Source organism: Pangasianodon hypophthalmus, chromosome 27 (genome assembly GCF_027358585.1).
Source record: "Pangasianodon hypophthalmus isolate fPanHyp1 chromosome 27, fPanHyp1.pri, whole genome shotgun sequence".
Taxonomy (NCBI): domain Eukaryota; kingdom Metazoa; phylum Chordata; class Actinopteri; order Siluriformes; family Pangasiidae; genus Pangasianodon; species Pangasianodon hypophthalmus.
Window position 1 is genome coordinate 9,072,553 of NC_069736.1, and position 7,380 is coordinate 9,079,932.

The 7,380-nt window shown below is 40.3% G+C and overlaps 1 long non-coding RNA gene across 2 annotated transcripts in view; it reads right to left on the reverse strand.

The window, feature by feature from the left end:
- The window catches only part of LOC113531288 (uncharacterized), a 94,005-nt gene extending 93,514 nt beyond the window's left edge, over positions 1 to 491 (reverse strand). The window contains exon 1 of one of the 2 annotated variants that reach the window (XR_008301097.1): positions 35 to 491. This is a non-coding gene — a long non-coding RNA (uncharacterized LOC113531288). The remainder of the gene's footprint in view (positions 1 to 34) is intronic. The other variant, XR_003403241.3, reaches the window with a different exon arrangement.
- Between the last annotated feature and the right edge of the window lie 6,889 nt (positions 492 to 7,380).

Genomic DNA, 7,380 nt, shown 5'->3' on the forward strand with positions numbered 1-7,380 from the left:
AGCTCTCACTCAGGACTCTAAAATTTTCACTCACCTTCCTTCTCATTTTCTCCCAACAAAGTTGCCTCTTCATGTTCCCTTTTTTCCTCTGCACTTTTTGGGCACACCCACAGACACATATGTGTAGCTCCACACCTTCTCATTGTTTCTTCAGCTCCTGCTTTTTTATTACTTTCTGAGTTGAGTTTGTCAGCCTAATCCTGTTTCTGCACTCAGCCACTTCAGCCACCTCCTCACAGAATCAGCCATGAGAGAGAACAAAAGAAGGAGAAGGAGAAAAAAGAGAGAGGAGTGTATGAGGAGAGAAACAGCCTGCCACTTTTCCACACACACACACACACACACATACACACTCTCCCGGTGCAGGACTCCCTCTACTTTCACCCTTTCTCACTCCCCTCTCTCTCTTGCTCTCTCTCTCTCTCTCTCTCTCTCTCTCTCATTCTTCCTGCCCTCCCCTTAGCCAGACAGCCCGCTCTGTCCAAAGTCTAACTAATGCTTGTGTGTGTGTGTATGTGTGTGTGCATGAAGAAAAACAATCAAATACAGGAGTGTTCAGACTAGTTTTTTATGTACGTGTATGTAGTCTCTCTCTCTCTCTCTCTCTCTCTCTCTCTGTGTGTGTGTGTGTCTTTAAAGGTATGTGGTCTTGCTACTCAGTAGCTCTCTTTGTTTTAATTGGGTTTGAGTGCATAGTGTAGTGTCCATGTGAATCTGAGAAGAATTCAAACCCTATAACAGGCAGGAAGTGTTTGTGAGAATTACTTTTGTACTTTTCTTATCAGTCAATTCTTTTTCTTTCTCTCAAACTATGAAAAATCTCTGATTTAATCTGTACTCTCTCTCTCTCTCTCTCTCTCTCTCTCTCTCTCTCTCTCTCTCTCTCTCTCTCTCTGCAATTTAGCAAATTAATACGCCTTTTCCTGAGAACACTAACTCCTGACAGCTGCGTCATCCTCATCCACAGAGCGAGATTATTTTGGTTATGAATAAATCTCATAATCTTCTCCCATACCTAATGCATCCCACATATAATCTCCTCACATTCCCTCACATATATTACGCAAGTTCACAACATTTTAAAAATCTAAAAATGCTTGGAATCTAACAGCTCTCTTCATTGGTGCATCAACTGTGTGTCCATAATTTGAGAAATTGTGCAAATTTATGAAGATCATGAAATTTGTGCAAATTTCTAAAAATCATGGGAGGAAAGGGATTTTTAGAAAAGATACCTGTGGTACCATGTAATCACATATTTTGATGGCGAAGTTGCATTCACAGAACATCTGTTTAGTTCCATGGTGTAAAAACAGTCTATGTAATTATAACTGTATTGCATCATAGTTGCTGAATAGTTCCTGATAGTGCACCTAAATCACCATGAGATATTTTATTACATCTGCCTGAATTGCATCACAGAAAGAGATCTCTCAGAGACTGGGATGGCAAGATTTATTTTAAGTGTGGGCACGCCCTTTCCGTTTATCTGCCACTCCTTATCTGATCGTCAGGAAGATTTGGCAGTCAATACAGGCGGTGAGGTCATTTATGTTTTGAACAGTTTAGACTTCTGAACCGCCCGGAAATTGTATCATTTCCTATTAGCATTTATTGTTCACTGGCACTCGTTTTTGCTATTTAGAGTCATATCTGTCTTTTAAACTTGATCTTTTATTAATTATATCTTTCTAAAATTTCTGCCTGTCCTGGTGGTACCTTTAAGAATAAACATACTTGCTTGCTCTGAGTTTAGATCGCAGGATTGCCCGAGAGCCACTGATGGACCCTTAACCTTCAGCTCTATGCGTAAATTGTATTCTGCCTCACTTATAAGCTGATTTTGATTAAAGTGTCTGCAAAATGAGTAACTGAAAATGGATTTTGTAGACACTCAGTCTGTGTTTGCCAATGAGCTTCATAAAAAGCCCCGTTTTTCATATGTAGACACATTCATTTCCAAAAAAACAAAAAAACAAACAAACAAAAAAAAAAAATTCAATCTCCTTCAACCTTCAATCTCTTAATGCTGATAAAAATGGTTTCAAAATAGATTGGAATAGTTTTCCTCATAAAGAACTATTGTCTTTGTCGGAATGAAAATTCTTATATATTCCAAAAATACAATCACTCATTTCCATGATGATCAATTGGTAATTTATCAGAGTTTTGGAAGTGGTGAAAAAGAGGCAGTAGAGCACAGTGACAGTTTGCTCTTGCTTAATCTTCATCAAAGAAAAGAATCTTGAATTTCTGTAAAAATTGTCATTGTAGTTTAATGCATTCTTTCATCTTTTTTCGGATACTGTAACTTTTTTGAATATAATACTATACATTTTGGAAACTCATAGGGAGTTTTGAGAATACCCACGTTACCGTGACCTGTTACCATGTGACCTTCAAGCCTGATTGTGTTTGCATAGAAGAAGAGAAGTTAGGCTTATTTAATTGAATTGAAGTCCGGTAAGTGTAATCATATGGCATGAAAATCAAAAACATCTACAGTTAATATGTTTTTAAAAGAGGTCAGATGATTTATTTATATAGATCTTATTCCAGCAGCGTAGTGGTAGAGGTGGGCATGGTTAATTTTACATTGGTGCATTGAGTGAATGTCTGAGACATGGATGTGCAATGTATGCTTGTGCCAGACCGTTGCTATTCGTATACAAGGTGCTGCAGATAAGCTGCATGTGATTTTTATTTATTTATTTTTTTTGTGACACTGGGTGGATACAGTCACACTCCTAGCTAGGATATAGATGAACTATGCTATAGATATAATGACTCTCCCTGGTGAACCTATTGACCTGATAAAAGCTATTTTATGTAACAGTTAAATGAGAACACCCTGTTTGTGTGTGTGTGCGTGTGTGTGTGTTATCTGAATGTTCTCTGATGCATGTCCTAGAAATCCCTCAGTCTAATATATTCAGCAACATCAACACACAGATAGGAGGGAGCTCTGCACATAATCTCCTCTTTTTTCCTGACCCAGATTCACACAGACACACACACACACACACACACACACACACACATGGTCATGCACAAGGTTTTATGCTAAAAGCATATGACCCATTGGTGCTAAATTCTGAATGTCAAAACTGTATAACATTTTCTGTAGCTCAGAATCCATTGATTGCCTTCACTGATTGTTTTGTTTTTTATATTAAAACCAATGGGTCCCTCAAACAGAAGCAAAATCTGGTGTAAAACCCATAGATATATCTGTATCTGCACCATATAGTCACCTCTATCTTTATACCACATATGGTACAGACGGACGACGTGGTTTCAGGCAGTCAGCATGCCCATGCTGGGCACAGCTGTCTCCAGAGGGTGAAAGAGAGAAAGATCAAGTTCTGCAAATAGCTCTACTAATCCAGGAAGCAGACAGAATGTTCTGTTTTCTTGCTTCACACTCAAGCGGCTTTGCTGCTTTGCAATAATGATCAACGCCCGGGAATGACACGGTGAGACCTAATGTAGAATATAATCCCAACACTGTGAAAGTAACATCATTTTCCATCTATGTGTTTGATCCATGAACAGTCAAAACACAGACCGTCATTAGATGGAGTTGCACATTTACATTTGTGGCATTTGGAAGATGCCCTTATCCAGAGCGACTTACATTTATCTCATTTATACAACTGAGCAGTTGAGGGTTAAGGGCCTTGCTCAAGGGCCCAGCGGTGGCAGTTTGGTGGTGCTGGGGATTGAACGCATGACCTTCCGATCAGTAGTCCAACATCGTAACCACTGAGCTACCACTGCCCCTTTGGGGGTTCTTCGGCTTCTTATGTACGTGTGTGCTATATGCTATAAGCTGCAGACGCTAACAGTAATATTGTTGATTCTATTGGTATAAACCGGCCCTGCATGATTCTTGCCCAGCGTATCATTAATAGCCTGGTAATCCCAACAAGGTTACTTTATAGCTATGTTAAAACATAGTCTTCATCTTATATCCCTATCAGATTGTTACTTTTCCTTTTGTATTGTTTAGTCTCACTAAATCGACTATGTGGCCATCAGCAACAACATGTTTAAACTATTTCCATTACAACCATTTTAGAGATCAAGATGCTTCAAGATCAACTATAGCTGAGTTTGATTAGTTTACTTCCTTGATTAGTAGAGATCTGGATCTCCAGAGTCCTCTGTATTGTAATCTCAGCCTCAGACGTTTCACCTATGGGCCACAGAGGGACCAAAATCTTTTGTACGCTTTTCTGCTCATAAGCTTCATGATCTCCAGTATTACAATCTAGTTAGCTGCCTGTGTGGCTGAACTATGCAGTTCCATTCACTGATTTTCAGTGGGAAAACAAACTTTGCTACATAATGAGTCACTGGACTGAAAAAAGTGCACAGAATGCCATTTTTATTTAAAAGTTTTAACTTACATGTTTGCTGATCAGCTATGAGAAGACATCTGTGGAAGACCTCTGTGGAAGGCCGTCTGCCATGTCAGTCAAATTGCGTGTCAACATGTACCAGAAGCTCTAAAAGTTTTGCTCTTTTCTGTCATTCCACCCTGACCCTACATCTCTTCCACTTGAATTAGCAACCAATACTTTTCTCTCCTCACTTCCTATAGGGTAGTCGTGGCTCAAGGGCTAAGGTTCTGGGTTACTGATCAGAAGTGACACTGCCAAACTGTCACTGTTGGGACCTTGAGGAAGGCCCTTTACCCGCTCTGCTCCAGGGGCACTGTATCCTGGCTGACTCTGCTCTCTGACCCCAGCCCCAGCTTCCCAACAAGAAAAAAATTTCACCGTGCTGTAATGTATGTGACAAATAATCATCCACTGTCCACCGCTGCCATCTATATTCTACACCAGGGCTCACCAGGGTTTTTTTTTAAACGTGCACAAGCTCTGATTCTGTAGCAGATCTTCTGTTGCAGCTTATCCAATCACTTGCATTTATGTAAATTATATAGCTGAAGGCAGCTCACTGGACCACAGACTAGCTATAAGGCTAGAGACTTTAGCTCAGAAAGGGGAGAGTTTTCATATACTTTCATTTTATCTTTAATTTTCTTCTATGGCTTTTAAAAAAAGACCAAAAAACAGAATGTTTAACAATGAAAGAACAAAGAAGTAAGTGTTTCACCCTGCACAAAATTCAAAACAGATCCATGGCACTAATCCAAAGTGATATTGTGAAAGAAGGTCTCGCTTTGCTCCTTGACTGCCAGATGTGCTAGGCAGCATTGGGAAAGGTTTAAGAGCAGCTGAGAGAAAGTGCAGAATATCACAAGTTGATGATCATCTCCACTCCTACTGCTGTCTTCTATCTAAGTTTTTTCTCTGACGTGACTGCTGCCAAGACAGAAGCTAAAATCATCTTCCAATCATCTTCCTCTGATGCAAACTCAACCATGTTTTTTCTTCATGTCTCAAGCCTCCCCCTCATCCTCCTCCCTATCTGCTGATGGCTTTGCCACCTTCTTTGAAGAGAAAATTAACACAATCCACCAATCTTTCCCTCCTGCCTCTATTAATACAATTCATTCTCCTTCTCCCCTTCCCATTTTATTAAAATGCTTTTCTGCTCTTTCTAGAGGTTTTGCAGCTTCTCTCGTCCACCACTTGCCTGCTGGATCCTTTCCCATCTTGTAAAAGCCTGCATCGAGACCTTGGACATTGGCAACTACCAATCACTTCATTCCTTTCTCTTCAAAATTTCTGATTGTGTGGCTTTCTGTCAACTTTCAGGAATGATCCCCTGAAAGGACCCCAACCAAAGTAGTTCAGTCCTTGTGGCTGTTAATGAGAAGCGTCTCACCACTAGATCAACCAAACTGTCATTGGTCCTGATCCTTCTTGACCTCTCAGTAGCCTTTGGCTTGGTCAATCACAAGACCCGGCTGTTCCTCCTGACAAGCCTTGAAATTAGTGTTCCAGGTTGGAAGTGGTTTGCTTGCTAAGTGGAGGGATGATCATATCAGGTGACATCCACATCTGCTCCATGCACACTCTTGATTCCCACAAGGAGTGCTTTGTCCTCTTCTATTTTTTATCCTCTATACCCACTATCTTCTTGAAGTAATATCGTCGCATGGTTTTTCATACCACTGTTATGCTGTTGACATATAACTCATTCTCTCCTCCCTCAGACACTCATGCTTCTGCATGGATCTTGTGAATGTGTGGTGGCATCTCAGCATGGATGACAGCTCATCAGCTGAAACGAAAACCCCGTCTATGATCACAGCATCTGTCAACACACAAAACCTTGGTGTAATTCTGGACAACCAGCTATCAAATAACTATTCTCTGCTTGTGTTGCAAACTTGTCACAGTCATGTAGTTTTCTCCTTCCACAACATCAGGATGATCCAGGCTTTTCCAGGCCGCAGAATCCCTTGTCATCTGGCACATGTTCCTCTGTATGCCATTAGATTGTTACTTCAATTCTCCCAAGTTAACCCACATTATCCCATTGCTGCATTCCCTCCATTGTAGCTGTCTGCATCAGATTTAAAACACAGATGATTGGCTAAAATACTCCATGGCTCATTAAAGATTCTACTGAACTCGCAAATTGGCTGACCAACGAATAGTTTGACAACGCAGAATAACACAGGTTAGATAAGTAATTACTTTGTGGAGTGTAGTAAAGAATGTAGATTCAGCAAATATGCTTTCCTTAACCTAAAACGGGCAGTTGAAGATTGGAAAATGACTAGAAAATGCTTTTTTTCTAGTCTACAGTAGGTCTATGCTTCAGATTTCTGTTCTTGGCTGACAGGAGTGGAACCTGATGGTGGGATTCTGCTGTTGAAGCCCATCTGCTTCAAGGTTCAACATGTTGCATGTTCTGAGAAGCTTTTCTTCAGTTCTAAAGAGTGGTAACTTGAGTTACTATAGCCTTTCTTCTACTTTGAATTTATGGCATGCGGCAGACACCCTTAAAGCAACTTAAATTTATATACACACAACTGAGCAGTTGAGGGATAAGGGCCTTGTTCAAGGCCCAACAGTGGCAACTTGGTACTCACAACCTTCCAATCAGTAGTCCAATGTCTTAACCACTGAGCTACCCACTATGGAAGTTGGCCATGACCTCTAACTTCAACAAGGCATTTCTACCCACAGAACTCACTGGAATTTTTTTTTTTTTTTTTTTTGCATCATTCTGTGGAAACTCTATAGACTGTTGTGCTTTAAAAAACTTAGATCAGCAGTTTCTGAAATACTCAAACCAGCCCATCTGGGACCAACAACCATGCCATTATCAAAATCACTGAGATCACATTTTTTCCTCATTCTGATGTTTTATATGAAGTTTAACTGTACCTGCATGAGTTTATGCACTGCACTGCTGCACTTGGATAACTGCATGAATAAGCAGGTGTACAGGAGT